The 18,294-nt window shown below is 41.5% G+C and overlaps 1 protein-coding gene across 9 annotated transcripts in view; it reads left to right on the forward strand.

The window, feature by feature from the left end:
• The window catches only part of LDB2 (LIM domain binding 2), a 376,552-nt gene that overhangs the window by 214,037 nt on the left and 144,221 nt on the right, over positions 1-18,294 (forward strand). The gene's annotated exons all lie outside the window — the stretch shown is intronic.

Raw genomic sequence — 18,294 nt, forward strand, 5'->3', positions numbered from 1 at the left:
GTTTACGGGAACAAGTGAGGGGGTGGAAAGTCCCTAAAGGCCCCACACTCGCTAAAGTCACGCAGGTCATTTGTGAGCATCTGGGCTGACGTGTGAATTGTATACAGTTATCAGTGTAGGGATTATAGATTAAGAGCGCAGATTTTGGGGTTTTTTTAATCCATCTTTATTGGAGTATAATTGCCTTACAATGTTGTGTTACTTTCTGCTGTACAACTAAGTGAATCAGCTATATGCATACATATATCCCCATATCCCCTCCCTCTTGCGTCTCCCTTCCACCCTCCCTATCTCACCCCTCTAGGTGGTCACAAAGCACAGAGCTGATCTCCCTGTGCTGTGCGACTGCTTCCCACTGGCTATCTATTTTACACTTGGTAGTGTATATATGTCAATCCCACTCTCTCACTTCGTCCCAGCTTACCCTTCCCCCTCCCCATGTCCTCAAGTCCATTCTCTACATCTGCGTCTTTATTCCTGCCCTGCCCCTAGGTTCATCAGAACCTTTTTTTTTTTTTTTTAGATTCCATATATATGTGTTAGCATACAGTATTTGTTTTTCTCTTTCTGACTTACTTCACTCTGTATGACAGACTCTAGGTCCATCCACCTCACTACAGATAATTCAATTTCGTTTCTCTATTAGGCTGAGTAATATTCCATTGTATATATGTGCCACATCTTCTTATCCATTCGTCTCTCAATGGACACTTAGGTTGCTTGTAAATAGAGCTGCCATGAACATTGTGGTACATGATTCTTTTTGAATTATGGTTTTCTCAGCGTATATGCCCAGTAGTGGGATTTCTGGGTCATATGGTAGTTCTATTTGTAGTTTTTTAAGGAACCTCCATACTGGTCTCCATAGTGGCTGTATCAATTTATCTTCCCCCCAACATTGCAAGAGGGTTCCCTTTTCTCCACACCCTCTCCAGCACTTATTGTTTGTAGATTTTTTGATAATGGCCATTCTGACTGGTGTGAGGTGATACCTCATTGTAGTTTTGATTTGCATTTCTCTAATGATTAGTGATGTTGAATCTTTTCATGTGTTTCCTGGCCATCCATATGTCTTCTTTGTAGAAATGTCTATTTAGGACTTCTGCCCATTTTTGGATTGGGTTGTTTGTTTTTTTGATATTGAGCTGCATGAGCTGCTTGTAAATTTTGGAGATTAATCCTTTGTCAGTTGCTTCATTTGCAAATGTTTTCTCCCATTCTGAGGGTTGTCTTTTTGTGTTGTTTATGGTTCCTTTGCTGTGCAAAAGCTTTTAACTTTCATTAGGTCCTATTTGTTTATTTTTGTTTCCATTTCTCTAGAAGGTGGGTCAAAGAGGATCTTGCTGTGATTTGTGTCATAGAGTGTTCTGCCTATGTTTTCCTCTAAGAGTTTTATAGTGTCTTATCTTACATTTAGGTCTTTAGTCCATTTTGAGTTTATTTTTGTGTATGGTGCTAGGAAGTGTTCTAATTTCATTCTTTTACATGTGGCTGTCCAATTTTCCCAGCTCCATTTATTGAAGAGGCTGTCTCTCCTGCACTGTATATTCTTGCCTCTTTTGTCACAGATAAGCTGACCATACATGCGTGGGTTTATTTCTGGGCTTTCTATCTTGTTTCATTGATCTATATTTCTGTTTTTGTGCCAGTACTATACTCTCTTGACTACTGTAGCTTTGTAGTATAGTCTGAAGCCAGGGAGCCTGATTCCTCCAGCTCTGTTTTTCTTTCTCAAGTTTGTTTTGACTATTTGGGGTCTTTTGTGTTTCCACACAAATTGTAAAATTTTTTGTTCCGGTTCTGTGAAAAATGCCATTGGTAGCTTGATAGTGATTGCACTGATTCTGTAGACTGCTTTGGGTAGTATAGTCATTTTCACAATGTTGATTCTTCCAATCAAAGAACAGTATATCTCTCCATCTGTTTGTATCATCTCTAATTTCTTTCATCAGTGTCTTTTAGTTTTCTGCATACAGGTCTTTTGTCTCCTTAGGTAGGTTTATTCTTGGGTATTTTATTCTTTTTGTTGCAGTGGAAAATGGGAGTGTTTCCTTAATTCCGCTTTCTGATTTTTCTTTAGTGTATAGGAATGCAAGAGATTTCTGTGCATTAATTTTATATCCTGCTATTTTACCAGATTCATTAATTAGCTCAACATAGTTGCTTATAGTAGTTTGATGCAGATTTTGGTAGGAGGCAAAGCCAGACTTGAATCCTAGCCCTGCTACCAAGCAAATTGTGGGCCTTGCAAAGCAAACTCTTAAGCAATCATTTCCTTATTTATTAACAATAAATTTAAAATGAGAATAATAATACCTCCTCCAAGGATAATATGGGTGAAATTAAATCAGGTATGCAGGGTGCTTAGCAAAGCTCCCATGGGAAACGCTTACTAAATGGCAACAACTGCTACTAAAACTCAGTGACAGCAAGGGGTGTGCTACACTTCAGCCAGCTGGGTGATTCCTGCAGCTCCACCATCCCGCGAGTGCCGCAGTGATGCAGGACTTCTCAGTGCTGCAGGACGACTCAGGCTGCTGCCCTGCAGAAGTGGGGGCTGCATAAACACCTGCCCGAATTTGGTGGGATAGGAATCTCTGAATCAATACCCGCTGTATTCAAAAGACTTTTGTTTGATGGGTATTTCCTTTATCCTCTTACCGAGTTCCCACATCCAACTCCTGGGGAACTGCTCTTTTTCCTGCCGGGTGAGGCCACTCCTGTATGCAGAGTGGTCCAGTCGCAGAAGCAATTAGGACTTCAGGGCCCAACAGACAGGGGAGTTCAAATCCCTGTTCTTGCACTTCCATACCTTGTAACTTGGAGTAATTCGCTTAAGTCTTTATGACTCATTTTTTAAATCTGCCTCATAAAGTCTGAGTCTGAAACTAAAACTATTATAAGAAAAACCTAGCCCAGTGCCTGCCACTTATAAGATGCTCAACAAGCATGATACTATTTCCCAGAATTTATACCTGCAATGTGAGTTGAATTGGAGAAGGGCTCCCACTCAAGCAGTTACTCCACCCATTTTTCTTTACGCTGAGCAAGGTTAATTCCATGCTTAACTTCCTTATCCTGAAAACTCATGAGACAGTGCTTAGAAACACATATTCTCACATTTTAACTTTTTTCCCTGGTGTCCTTTTTGATCCAGGCCTGGTACAGTGCCCTGCACAAAGGAAATAGCGGGGGAGAAGAGAAATTCCTTGAATAAATGAGTGAACATTAGTTGGTATGGGTGGATACATTTTCCAATAGGGTCTGCTATTGTTTGGTTTCTAAAGAAATCCAGACTTAGTTTATGTATTTCTTAAATCACTGTCTTCCTTATTCTTATTATTCTCATGATTGAAAATAGGACTCTTAACAAGAAGCACATGGTGTTACATTAATGAACTCAAATGGGTGCTTTTCTTAAGTTTATAAAGTCATAGGATCTAGATGTATATAAAAATAAAAAGTCCTCTCCCTCTCCCCATATTCTGCTGGTGAAAAAAAAGAAGAAGAAAATAATTTATTCTGAGGCTTTCTTTCTGAAAGCATTTGGGATGAAGGTGAAGGAGAGCAGGGAAGAAAAATAGGAGGCCAAATAAATAGAAGGTCAGGCTTCCAAAGGGTGAAAGGTGGATGAATAAGGACAAAAACACGTAGCAAGATCTAGGACATGCACTAAAAACAAAAACACTAAAGTCAGAACAATAGTTATTTTATCCATGGACCAGTATGGTACTGGCAACCTAAATATGAACCCATCCTTCACTGATTCATTCATTCATTCAAAAACATGTAGAGTTCATCTGCCGTGTGCAAGGCTCTGTTCCAATGTCAAGAACAATCTGGTACTCCTGACTTAGATTCTGATTGTCTCCCTGCCTTATCCGTTTTCTGAGAGCCCCGTGGTTTGGGGGAGCAGACTCTGATTTTCAGGTTCACCAGAAAGTTTGGTTTCAGTCACAGCTGCCTAAAGATTCTTACTTTCTCTTGAGATTCATGCCTAAGTGCAAAAGCACAATCTGTGGACTCAAACAATACTCCCCACATGCTTTGTTTTTGGTAAATTGTCTAAGCCTGTGGAGCCTCTGCCCCCGCATCAGTGAGCATGAGAATTGTAATGCCACTGCAGAGCAAGGCTGTAAAGGTACAGTGAGAAGAAAGGCCCTCAGATGCCAGCACAGTGACAGGCACGATGGAGGTAATCAACTTTCATCCTAATTCTTCATTCTGCAGCCCTCTCTTAGGATGTGGGTTATTGGCTTGGGCTGTGATAAAGGAACAGCCACAAGAAAGGGAAAAGTTGGACTGTGGTTCTCTGAGCGTCTAGTAAAGGGGTTGGGAGAATCGCCATTCATGGCTACTCCTTGGTTAGAACTTTCTGCCCCGTGAGAACCACATCCTTGAGATCTTGTGATTAGCCTTGATCTGCCACATTTACATCTTTTTGACTTACTTTTACTTGATTTTGATGATTACTTGCTGGAGACTGCGTCTAAATTCTAAGGGGATAGGGGCAGCTTTGATGGTGATATTAGGTGAAGAAAGTTTCCTGAAATTAGTCATGGAATCCACATTTGGATTCAACTCACATTGCAACATCAAGATCTGCTTGTGGCCCCTGCCACTGAGCTTCATATACTTTATTTCACTTCATCCTGTCAGATAAGATGTGTTAGGTTCATTGAACAGTTGAGGAAGTTGAGACTTAGAGAGTTTAAGTAATTCATCCAAGATGGCCTACCTAGCAAGCCTTAGGCCTGTGCCCTCTGAGCCCAGGTCTAAAGTTTTCTCCAACACAGTTAGCTTTCCAGTCTAAAAAGAACCTGAGAGATGTAAAGGATATTTGAGGTAATCTCGCCTGACCCCCTCATTTTAGGGAAGTAGAAGCAAAGGCCTACTGAAGTTAAATGAGGCAAGCAGGATCACATCGTGCATACTGACACAACCAAAATTAGAACTTGGTCTCCTGGGTCTCAAACTTTGTTCACTAGAAGCTGGTAAATATCCTACCGCTTCATCACCTGTTTACAATAGAAACATTATCTATTTTTTTATTTTATCTTTTTTTATTGAAGTATAGTTGCTGTTCAATATTATATAAGTTACAGGCATATGATAGTGACCCACAATGTTCATAGGTTATACTCCATTTATAGTTATAAAATATTGGCTGTTTCCCTTGTGTTGTACAATATATCCTTGCAGCTTATTTTATACCTAATAGTTTGTACCTCTTAATCCCCTACCCCTGTATTACTCCTCTCCCCTACCCTTCCCCCACTTGTAACCACTAGTTTGTTCTCTATGTCTGTGAGTCTGTTGCTTTTTTGTTATATTTACTGGTTTGTTGTATTTTTTAGATACCACGTATAAGTGATATCATACACTATTTGTCTTTTTCTCTCTGACTTATTTCATTTAGCATAATGCCCTCCAAGTCCATCCATGTTGCTGCAAATGGAAAAATTTCATTCTTTTTTAATAGCTGAGTAATACTCCATTGTGTATGTATACACACACACACACACACACACTACATCTTCTTTATCCATTTATCTTTTCATGGACAAACATTATCTATTTTATATAGGAACTTCCAAACAAACCAGGAAAATCTAGGTCCAAAGTGAAAGAGGAAAGCAGGCCCCCTCCCAGCCATGAGTGAGGAAGTTTTCCATTTTGGGTTTTCTGCCATCTTGTCTCTATTTTAGGGATCCGTAAACTACAGCCTAGGGGTCAGATCCAATTTGTCGTCTTTTTTTGTAAATAAAGTTTTATTGGAACACAGCCATGTCTATTTATTTGCATCTCATCCATGGCTGCTTTCTGCTTTCCTGCTTCCAAGGCAAAGTTTAGGAGCTGGGACAGAAACTATATGGCCCATAAAACCTAAAATATTTACTGTTCAGCCCTTTACGGAAAACGTTTTCCAACCGTTGCTTAGTTAATACTTGTTGTTGGCCTAGAGGTCTGAAATTATATTTTTAATAAGTTTTTCTCAATTATAGATGATAATGTATGGTGGAGATGTTATCAAATCCAAAAGCCAAAGGTCCAAATGTCTTTACTGGGTACACACTTGCATTTACTCAACTTACACTTTTCTTTGCCTTAGAGAGCAAGTTTAAAACAAGGTTCAGCTACCATAGATAATAACATGACACTTTTTCAAAGTGGTTTTTTTTTTCCCCACAATACAAGAAATATAACTCTGTCAGCAGCTCAATAAGCCAAAATACGATGAATGGGCAATCAAGGAATATATACATATTTCGTAGAATATTCTTGATGAGTTGAATTTTACCTGAATCCAGCCATTCTTCATGCGTTCATTCTTATTACAGTTGGACAGAAATAACTGCGATCACATTTTCTCTTCTCACAGTCATCTGGCTTGTATTTCTGCTTGCATGCACTGAAAACAAAAAGGTACACAGAGCAAAATACACAGTACATTTCAGCTGAGTTGAGCTTGCTTTTAGTCATGAATGGTGCTGTTTTATTTGGCACACTTGTGTCACATAATTAAAACCAGATAAAGCAGAAATTAGTTGCTAACGGGGAAGTTGCCGTAGAAAATAGAAAGTTTATGTCTGTGAGGAGCACATCACATAAACTGTGAAAGATGGAGCTATTGTTCTCCAAAGGTTGACTCTTATTTTCCATAGAAGAAAGTTACTGCTGCTAAGTGGATACCCCGCCAGGAACTAGAATTCCTTACCTCATTTCTTGCTCTTTTATATCTAGGCAAGGTCTTATGACCCGTTGTTGCCAATAGAATGTGAGAGAAGAGATGCGTGTTGTTTTCGAGTTGAATGGTTAAGAAGTGGTTTGCCTTCTTCACTGTATTTTGACCCTGGATGGAATTGATGGACTCGAGGCCCTGAGGGTGGTGGGGCCACAAGACAGCTGGGGTCCTCAGTGCACAAGAAACACATTTCTGTTGTGCTAAACCACTGAGATTTGGGGTTTTATCTGTCATAGCGGCTAACATTAATTAATGCACTCATCCATAATTCTGCTTTTTTCTATCGTGCCACCTCCCTAATGGGAACAATTTCTGATGGCGGTGGTACTCACCCTCTTCTGAGGGGACACTTCCCCACCTTTCTGATTAATTCTATTCCTGTGTTCTTTATTAATTGGCCCTTAGAAGGGCACACTTTTAGAGCAGGGAGGAACTTTGGAGATTGCAGTCCAACCAGTTCTTTTTACAGGTTAATTAACTGACGTTTATAAATGACATCAAGCAATTCAATCAAGGTCCCATTGCTCATCAGTGACAGAGCTAACTCTATTGCTTAGGTGTCCTAATGCCCCCCACAACTCAGGTTTTTTTTAATATCACCATAGTGTACCTTTTTTTGTTGTTTTTTGCGGTACGCGGGCCTCTCACTGCTGTGGCCTCTCCCGTTGCGGAGCACAGGCTCCGGACGCGCAGGCTCAGCGGCCATGGCTCACGGGCCCAGCCGCTCCACGGCATGTGGGATCTTCCCGGACCGGGGCACGAACCCGTGTCCCCTGCATCGGCAGGCGAACTCTCAACCACTGCGCCACCAGGGAAGCCCCACGGTGTACCTTTTTAATCTGTGTTAGTTTATACTTGAAATTATGTTAGCTCTTGGGTATGGGAAAACATAATATTAGTATTAAGGCAGGAAGTTGGCTTATGTGACTTCTTCCAGCTGTACAATTATCTCCAAGTGGAATTTTCCAAAACAGAAATATATTTGGAGATAAATACATTGCTGGTTTTGTAATGGATTATTTAAAGTGACACATTATTATCTCCTGGACCCCGTAAGCATTTAAGTTTCCTTCTCATTTATCTCTGGAATATAGAGCTCCGAGGCTGGGTGAGTTTGTTAAGAAGAAAAAACTTGCTTAATGTAATTTATTAGAGAGATTTGTAAATAAGAAGGGACATCCACTAAGGGACATGGCCTAGAATCACAGGGTCTGCTTTTAGTAGCTCAATCATGTACCTCAAAATAAAACAAAGATGAGTTATAGTGTTCCAGGGATGTTACTGGGAGTTCAGAATAGAAATCCCAATAACAAGCATCCCGTTTCCCATCTTAGTTCTGAAAAGTAGAAAAATAAAATAGAGCATTTAAGATTAGGCCGAAATATCCCCTTTCTGATTAAAAGGCCAGATTGGAGAACTTGGCATGAGATATGTTGTCCAAGTGGGCTCCTCATCCTGAGCCCCAGAACTGGGTGCAGCAAAGCCAGACTTCGGCAAACTTCCTCCTACAGAAGCTGAGCTGGCCCCTGGAAGAACAGCTGACTTCCTGAAGGAGGAAGGGTGGAGGTAAACTGAGCATGCCCAGGGTCTTAAGTTAACTGACCTGCTGTCACAGGAAAGAAGCATCAGGAACAGGGAAGCAGCATTGCCAACTAACTGGTGGGTGGTCCGGAGGGGCAAGAATGAACATTTATTGAGTATCTACCCATAGTTGTTATTATTCTAAGCGCTTTACAAAATGACATTGGTTGTCCTCGTAGCCATCTTGTGTGGAGGCTCAATGGTCAGTGAGGAGACAGAGCTTCATTTGGTCAATGAGGGAGAAGCCAGCTGGCAGAGCCTGGTCCTTCCCTTCTTTCTACAGGCATTATTGTACTCATTTCCCCATCTCTTCCTTTCATCCTCAAAGAGGTGAAACAGCCTGCTTTTTGGGGCTGGCAGAACCTAAAGTAGGATCTTTTTTTTTTTCCTACTTACTTTTTGCCTTATTTCTAAGGCTTTTCTTTTTTCCTGACAGATTAAAAAACTACAGTGTGGAAACAAACTCTTTTTACTTATTTAAGACTCAAATCCCATCAACAGTCATACACAAGTGTCTTCTCTCCATCTATGTGAAATAAACATGTTGATGAACCATGTTCAAAGTGACATTAAAACTTTTTTAAAAAGATATGTACTCGTCTGGAAAATCAGTCAGCCTGCATATTACTATAAATCTTCATTTATAAATAGGCAGCTATCTCCTATGTCTCTGGATGGTTAAACTTAATGCCACTAAAAGTAGAAAAGATTTCTCCAGTTCCTAAGTTTGCAGAACTGGAATGCACACATTTTATTAAAATGAGAAATAGAGTACATTTCAAAAATTCACGTTATCACGAGATTCTTATATTCACTTTTTTTTTTTTTTTTGCTTTGTAACAAATTACACCAAAAATGGTTTAATATAATACTCATGTATTATGCCTTGGTTTTGTAAGTCAGACATCCATATGGGTTCAACTTAGGGTCTCACAAGACCCAAGTCAAGGTATCAGCTGGCTTAGTCTCCTAGCTCGTTCACGTTCTTAGAAGAATTCAGTTCCTTGTGGTTTTAGGACTAAGGTCTCCATTTTCTGGCTCGCTGTTGACCAAGGATAGCTCTCAGCTTCTTCCTCTTCTATGACCAACCAGAGAAAATTCTCTGCTTTTAAAAGGCTCATGTGATTGGGTCAAGCCCACTTGGATACTCTCCATATCTTAGGCTGATTAATTGGTACTTCAGTTACATCTGCAAAGTCTCTTGGTAGCAGCACCTAGATTACTATTATACTGAATAAGCAGGGGCCAGGATCCTGTGGTACCATCTGATAATTCTGCCTACCAAAGTTCTATTTTCTTGTGACTTTTCATCTTAATGGTAAGTTCTCAAGTTTACTACTTAATTGAATTCTGCAAGGCTGTTTCTGCCCTTTTTTAGTTATATAATAGTCAGGGACTCTTGATTCTAAGGAGTAAGACAGGAGAATGCAGATATATTGGATTGCAAGAGGATCTTTGTTTTTGTTTTCATTGCATTTGTCCTTCCCCTCATTCTATATCCTCTGCCACTTGTTGAAAAAGTGGAGAGAGGCTAAGTATTCAACAATGGACAAGAGCATGGCTTTGGAGAAGGGAGGGACCAGGATTCCAATCCATGCTTCTCTACTTACTTGCTGTGCTGCACTGGGAATGCTACTTAGCCATTCTGAGCCTCACCTCCTACCTCTAAACTGGAGACAATACCTTCCCAGGTGCTCTTTGCTAGCAGCAAATAAGTCCTCAGTGCAGCCTCCCTGCATGTTGTATGGATCCTGTAAATGGTGACTATTTTAATTGGTTACACAGTAAAGTTTTAAGAAGACAAATATTGGTCCTCATTCCTAGAGGTGATTTTTAAATTAAGTTGCTAGAAGAAAAGCCAGGAGCAGATCATGTTTCCCTGCCTCCATTTCACTGAGTCTAGAGGAAGACAAAAGTTAAAATTAGCTTTGATTGAGGGAAAGGGACAAGAAAGAGATGATCAAGTAGAAAAGGGATAGTCTGTGTCCTCCCTCCCTGCACGGACCTTCCACTCTGGTCAGGCTGGTTGGCAGGCATCCTGGGGAAGGTCCTTTGGCTGCCCCACCTCTGGCCCTTTATTCACATCAGCTCCTCCTTCTGGAACATTCTCATGCCCCTCTTCCCTCTTGAACTTCCTCCCCTGACCACCCATTCTCAGTGGCTGCAGAGTATAAAGGTTTGAAGCACACGGCTGAAGGCAGCCCAGGGACATTCACATCCAGCCCCTTGCAAGTCAAGTGACTGCAAACGGGTCACTTAACTTCTGTTTGCCTCATTTTCCTCATCTTTGAAATTGACATGAAAAACAATAGTATCGACCTTACAGCGTTGTTGTGAGGATTAAATGAGTTAATAAAGGTAAAAGATTAGTGCCTGGCCATAGCAAATGCCTGAGAAGCATTAGTGCTCACCATTATTAATTGTCATCATTATTATTGTCTTTCAACCTAGAAAAGTTCCCCTCCCTTCTTCCTCCTTCCTTTCCTCCCTCCTTCCCTCCTTCCTTCCCTCACTCCTTGTTATTCCCTTTCTTTACTATACAACATCATAACATCCACAATTAAAAGGATCATTCATCCGAAGACACTCCACTAAAATCGTTTTATTTTTTGCATTGTTTTTCAGTTCTTGACCATATGAATGTGAGACCATATGAGACATGGAAAAAGGAAAGTTTAAAAAAAAATCACCTGGGGGGCTTCCCTGGTGGCGCAGTGGTTGAGAGTCCGCCTGCCAATGCAGGGGACACGGGTTCGTGCCCTGGTCATTATTGTAAGACATTGAAAAGATGCAATGTTTTACTTCATATCTTTTCAATTTTCTTAATTTGTGTGTGTGTGCATTACCTCCACAACCTGGTGATAAGCTCAGAGACTATATTTTATATTTCTTGGGTTTCCTGCCACTGAGATTTGGTAAAGTCTAATAAACAGCATGCTACATCCCTACACTTGTTTGACAATAAAAGAGAACTCAAGCAGATAGAAATCAAAAATCATCTTTACAAAGATAGAGGCTAGATTAGAAAATGGGACTTTAGGTGCTTGAATCAAGTAGACTTTCCTCTGTGGGACCCCAGAGAGGACATATTTACCCGTCCCATGTGGGCAATGCTAATGTTCCCTAATCCTTGCATCCATCTCCCTTCCAGGCCCTGCCCTGAAAGCCATACGGTGCAGAGCAGCAGGGAATGGGTCCTTTCTGCAGGTCTCTTCCATAGAGGAGAGGTTGAGGCCAAGCTGGATTTCCTCAATAACTCCTGCAGAATTTACCAAATAGCTTATTCCACATTTCCTGAGATAAAGTGGGAAGGGGCCCAAGAGAGACCCAGGGCGTTACTCCAGTGAGGCTCACTCCACTTGAAAACCTGAAGCCCAGGATTAGGTAACCCCCTGCACCCCTGAAACCCCACCACTACCCAGCATTACACGTCATACACCATATATTTGGGACACATCAATTGGACACTTGATGACCAAGAGGGAGTAAGAATACCCCCAGGTCAATAACATGTTCAGTTTGTTGTATGTCAATTACCCTTCAGTACAGCTGTTAAAAAAGGAAAGAATTTACCAACAGGCCTCCTGCAAAATAATTGCTCAACAAATGTTAACTCTTGAGTTGACCATTACTGTATTCCTGTGGAGAAGATAAATGCCACAAAGATTCATCCTTAACTATACCCCATAGAACTATAGAATCTACAGAATCGAGATGTACTCCCTAGACCCCTTATGTCGTTGTTTGGCAGGCTTGGCTATCCTGCCTGGGGACTTCTGATTTGGGGCTGAGCTTTGAAATCACTGTTTGCTTTCTCTATCCACTGCTAGTCCAGATACAATGTTCCATCTCTCCTGCATGGAAGTTCCCAGGGCCTGTCATAATTGTTTCAGATGCTGTGAGGGGACAACTGTCTATACCTTTGAGGCATTTCCCAGACCCTTCACTGCAAATTTTACAGAGATCCACGTTCTAATTCACACAGTCTCAAATAGACCCACCAAGCATGGTAAAAATATGTCCAGCTATTTCCCAGTGTTTCTATAATAGAATACAAAACAGAAATATAATATTATTTATTAAATTATTTACGTGGGTCGTATGAAATTCGTGCACATGTTCTGGTTGGCTGGACGTTTTCAGTTTCTCTCCATTTTCCTGGCATCCCATCTGGTTTTGCATTTGTCAGAACAAAAGCCTTTCAGTTTGGATAATAAACTATATGAGCACCCTAATTATATGGAACAAGATATTTGATCTAAAAACAAAACATGTTGTGGAGCTATATGGAATCAACTAGAACCTCAGATTAGTCAATTCTTAGATTCTTTCCCAAGGAGGGGTCTTGTCTAATAGGGACCAGCATTACCGTGCTGCGAAACTGAAGCTCTGAATGTGGGGCATGTGGATTGCAATCCTGTTCTCTCCCCAGCGAGTGTCACTCAGCTTTGTTCACTTTTCCTGCCCACTCCAGGCATCCCTCCTGCCACCTATTCTTTGCAATTCTTATGCACACACTTCAGTGCTTTTCTCCATTCTGTTTGATTAGCTGTGAATAATGTTTAATTTGTTAACATGTTTTATGCACATATGCTTATTTGTTTCGATTTAGTTGGGTGAGCTCGAAAACCCTTCACAGCATGGAAAGAAGTTCAATTCCACTGCCCCACGTCGGTCACCCCTGAACTCTGTCCATCCTCTGTTACTCATGCATCCTTTTCCTCTCCTCTTCCCCCACCACCACACCCCAGTGGCTGTCTTCCTCCAGAGCTTATTAAACGTGCTAAGCACTTCACAGGTGTTAACACATGCAAACCTCTCCAGGACCCTATCACGTGTGTAATATTCTGTCCCCACTCACAGATGAAACTGAGTCTCTAAGAGGTTAAGGAACTTTCTCACTCACTGCTAATAATCTAGGAGCCTAAAAACAAAAGTTCAGCTTATCTGATTCAAACACCAAAGGCAGGTCTCTGTTCTGGCCTCTCCATCTGGCACCAGGCTTCCTTCACCCTCAATGCTAAACGCACACCCCACCGCATCCAAGAATCCTTTCCTGACTCGGTTCTCATGCTCCTTCTTTCTTTGTGGTTTCTTTACAGTGTTTATGGCTTAGGCTATATGCTTTTTTTGTGTGTGTGTGGTATGCGGGCCTCTCCCATTGTGGCCTCTCCCGTTGCGGAGCACAGGCTCCGGACGCACAGGCTCAGCGGCCATGGCTCACGGGCCCAGCCGCTCTGCGGCACGTGGGATCCTCCCAGACCGGGGCACGAACCCGTGTCCCCTGCATCGGCAGGCGGACTCTCAACCACTGCGCCACCAGGGAAGCCCAGGCCATATGCTTTTATAAAATCAGGCATTATGTCATTCTTGTATCACTCTTGAAATGCTTCTAATTTCTGGCTTCTTAGTTAGAGTGTGTACTTCTCAAAGGTAGAGATGATTTCTCAGAGCTGTTTGTACCTCTGGATCTTAGCAGTGTGCCGTATATATCGTAGATGGTGAATAATGCTCACTGGTAGGTAGAGTTCCCTTTTCTGTGAAGTTCCCACAGCACCTGCCATGGCGCCTTATACAAAGCAGGCACTCAAGGGTGCCCGCTCTGATCCAGTCACCAGTGGGCACTGTGATCCTGGCCTGGAGGCTTTGCTTTCCTGTACTTTGGGTCCTTCCCAGGTAAAACACACTTGGATTCGCTCTCCACTCTCTAGGGATCTGGGGAAGGCGTAGAGAAAGAGACAAAATACTCTGCAGTCCTGTCCTAGTCTCCTATCTTGACATCTGCCAGGATTTTCACATGGCTCTTGGACACAGAGTTGGGGACACACTCCAGGAGAGAGTGGGCTAGATTTAGCAGCAAAGAAAGAAAATGCACTTAGATTCGTTTGTTTAACACACAAACACACAGCCGGTTAAGCACAACCCTCTCGCGCAATGGGAGATGGAGTGTGTCAGGTATGTGGACGTGATGCTACTCAGTTACAAATGCTGTTCCTCCGGTTTCTCCCGATAGGGGCTTTCATATGGGTTTGACATATACTGTTCTTCTTCCTATTATTTATAAAAGCTTAACGAGCACCTGTCCCTCCTCATCTGACAAACATCTTTGTTTAATCAAGCACAGACAGGTACATGTATTTATGGAATTCTAAATAATCTTATAATAAAGAAATGGGGAAATCTGTGTATAAATGAGTCAAGTCTGGCATTGATTTATTTTTATTTTTTAACATATTGAATTAAATTGTTGCAATGGGAAAAGATAAACAGACACCATCTGATAAATCATTAGAGCTCGTGTGCTTAAATGTTCAACATATGTTGCACGAGCACTATTAATATATTAAGATGTATATAGTGTTAAGGGTTTAAGTGACTTTGGGATCAGAGCCAATATAATAGCCACCAAAATACATAATTTTATTCATCTTGATTATTTTTGCAACTACAGTTGACCCTTGAACAACACAGGACTGGACTGCATGGGGCCACTTATACATGGTTTCTTTTTCAATAAATAGGCACTGCAGTACTACACGATCCACAGTTGGTTGAATCCACCAACGCAGAACTGCATATACAGAGGGCCGACTGTAAAGTTATACGTGAATTTTTGACAGCACTGGGAGTCAGTGCCCTAAGCCCCCGTTGTTCAAGGGTCAACTGTAATTGAAAGGCTTCTTTCATTTTGCACTCGCTGGGTTCTATAATTATCTACATTCCTGCCTTTCCCACGAGACCACAGGTGCCAGGACAGCAGGAGCTATGTTTTTTCTCTTCCTGTCTAATATTTTTTATTTTATGAAAGTGCCTGGCACAGAGAATATCTTCAGTGAATCACTTGAACTACTCTGCATTAGAAATGTGCCTCATCATTGTTTCATATTATTTGACTTTTATTGAAGTTACAGAGTACTTCTCATACCACAAAATTTTAAAAGTGCACATGTGATAAAATTGCATAAAACTAAACACACACACAGTGAGCTCTGACTAAGGTGGGGCTACAGTATCAATGCCAATGCCAGTTCACTGGTTGTGGCCGTTACTGTACTCGGGCTATGCCAGACGAGACCACTGGGGAAAATGGAGAGAATATTCAAGATCTCTCTGTACTATTTCTTACAACGGCATAGGAACCTACAATTATTTCAAAATAAAAAGTTTTAAAAAATGAGTACATCCAAGGTACAGAGGAATTTCAGTGACACTATTTAGAATTGTAGATAGAAGTTAGTAATTTGACCATCCCATTGTCCATGGAGCTTCCCTACATGTAAACATGAAAGCCAACGAGGACTTCATTTTCAGGTTCCTAGTTAATAAATCAGATATTTTGCTATTCTAGTGCTGAATCAGAACAAAAGCCACATACTATTTCTCTACTGTTGACAAGGAACAAGATGTGTGTGTGTGTGTGTGTGTGTATGTGTGTGTGTGTGTGTGTGTGTGTGTGTGTGCTATCAATATGAGGTCTTTATTTCCTCTTCAGTTTTCTCCAGGAAAATGACAGTGACAACAAATGCTGATTCAATACCTTCTGTACACCAGGTACCACGCATCTGCAGATCTCAACCGATGTAATCGTTTATTACAGACAGTGAAGTCTTGGGAAGTGGGGGCAGACAGACCAGGGTTCAAATCCTGGGTCACAAGTTGTTCTTACTCGTGTGCCTCTATTGTTTACTTGTGTGAGGCAATTGTATAACTTCTCGGTTTCCTTATCCATCAAATATTAGTAAGTGACAATCCCTAACTTGCAAAAATATAGCCCAGAGATGAAATTATATTATGTAAGAATATAATATAAACCAAGTCCCGGTCCAGCCCAATACATGGGAACTCAAAAAAAGATAGGTGCTTCTAAATTATCGCTGGGAACACGCAGGTCCCCTCTCCTATCACCTCCCCATGGCAACTGCTCTTACCTTTGGCATTTCAAAGATGAAGGGCAACCTCTGTAGTCGTGTATCAGAGGCAGATGCCAGCAAACACTACAACCAGCATTGGGATTCAGAAGCAGATGGCTGTGATGGATTATTACAATTTCCCATCATGTAATTGCTTTTCTGTTTGACCAAAGGTACTTCGTTTAATCTATTTCTAATTTGTTTTAAACCGTTAATTCTGGAAACTCATAAAATGGGAAATATTCTTAGGGAAGTCTTTCCAACTTTCTCCCCAGTGCAGCTGCAGTTGAGTTAATGTATGGGAGTGCACTTGGTAAACAGTAAAGCGATATACAAATGTGAGTCATTACTGTTATTGCTATTATTGATCTTGGCTCTAATTTTCCTACGCAATCTCTCTACGCTCTGAGCTCAGAGACCCCACGGAATTTAATGGGCCTTGTCAAAGGAGGGAAGGTGTGCAAAAGAGGAAGAAATGTTCTCATTTTGATATTCATGGTTCCCCTCCTTTTCAACGAGAACCCCTTGTCGAGGTAACCCAGTTTTTCAACCTCGGCACTATGGGCATTCTGGGGAGGATAATTTTATATTGCTCCAAAAAAGCTATTGGAACAAATTTCAGAGCTAGCTAAAATTAATTCTTAAACAGAGGGCATGTATGACAAGAGGGTGAGTTTTGAGAAGACCCCAGTTTTTTCTTATTGCTACCTATTTTAAACGTGACTCACAAACCCCAGCTCCAAAATCCAACATGGGGGCTACAGGAATAACCTTGCCTTTGGCATTCGGCTACTTCTGATGTTCATTTATTCACTCAATGATTATTTATTAAGTATCCACAAGTGTTTTCAATACAGTCTCTTAGTGGAATATACACATGTCGATGCCCAGGGGCCCTAGAAACTCCCAAAGGGAAGAAGCTGGACTGGTGTTATAGGCAGAGCACATCAAATAAAGACTTTGTATTTATAGATTTTAAGCAAAGATATCAATCGTGAAACAGATTCGTGCGTTTCCCCAAAGAGGAAAATCGTAGTAATTACCGCCCTCCTTCAGAATCACAACCCACTTGGTCACAAACCAGGATTTTCAATGGTGAGTTGGGAAAAGAAGGAAGGGAGGGAGGGAGGGAGGAAGAAAGGAAGAAAGGAAGGAAGGGAAAAGAAATAAAGAAGGCAGTAGTTCTTTTTTTCCCCTTGAAGGAAACATTCTTTCCCTGTTACTGTAGGGAATGAGAATCACTACTGTTTCTTATTTTCCTGACCCTGCGAGAGGCAGGGTGTTTAATTAGAGATCCTCAGGCCTGTTGACAGGCTGACGCCAAGCCCCGCCTCCGTTGATGTTGGCCGCCTGTACTTTGGCTCCTTTTTGCCCATAATGTATCTCTCTGTCTTTGTGCTGTAGCTGCTGCCTAAACAGATTTTCTGTTTTTAATAAGGAGCGGGAAAGTCTTGTAGTCCTTCCCAGTAGTATAGTCGAAAAAAGAAACGAGAACACATGTAAACAAGGGCGCAGTTGCCATTCTGTTAACTCTTGCTTCGCCGGTAGTGAGCCTGGGGTGCAGTCTGCTGGCCTCAGCATCAGCTCAGACAACGTTACTAAACTTTCAGCAGCGCCCCCCAGGCTTCCTTCCCTTCTGTTCTTCTCCTGCTCTGACTTGGCCACAAGAGAGTGTTGGTATCTGGGACACCTTTATCCTGGGAGTTACTAGAGTTAGGGGCTAGGATTGCAGGTTCTGAACTCAAACTGAATTGATTTCTAATTGGGTTCTGTCACTCACAGGCTGTGTGATCGCAGGCCAGTTGGTTAACCTCTCTGAGCCTTGGTTTTCTCAGCTGTAAAACTGAGATGATAATGGTACCTTCCTCATAGGGGGTTATGAGTGAGGAAACATCTTTAAGACACCTGGTAAGTGCTTGGCAAAAGGTCACGGCTGCTGTTGTTGTCACCGTCACTTGAGTCTTGGTCTTCTCTATGCAATTGGCCAGGGAGCCAGGAGACAGCTCTAGAAATTGCATCCCGGTAGATGCCAGATCTCATTTTTCCTGCTGAAACTAA

Source organism: Neophocaena asiaeorientalis, unplaced genomic scaffold (assembly GCF_003031525.2).
Source record: "Neophocaena asiaeorientalis asiaeorientalis breed wild unplaced genomic scaffold, Neophocaena_asiaeorientalis_V1.1 scaffold218, whole genome shotgun sequence".
Lineage (NCBI taxonomy): Eukaryota > Metazoa > Chordata > Mammalia > Artiodactyla > Phocoenidae > Neophocaena > Neophocaena asiaeorientalis.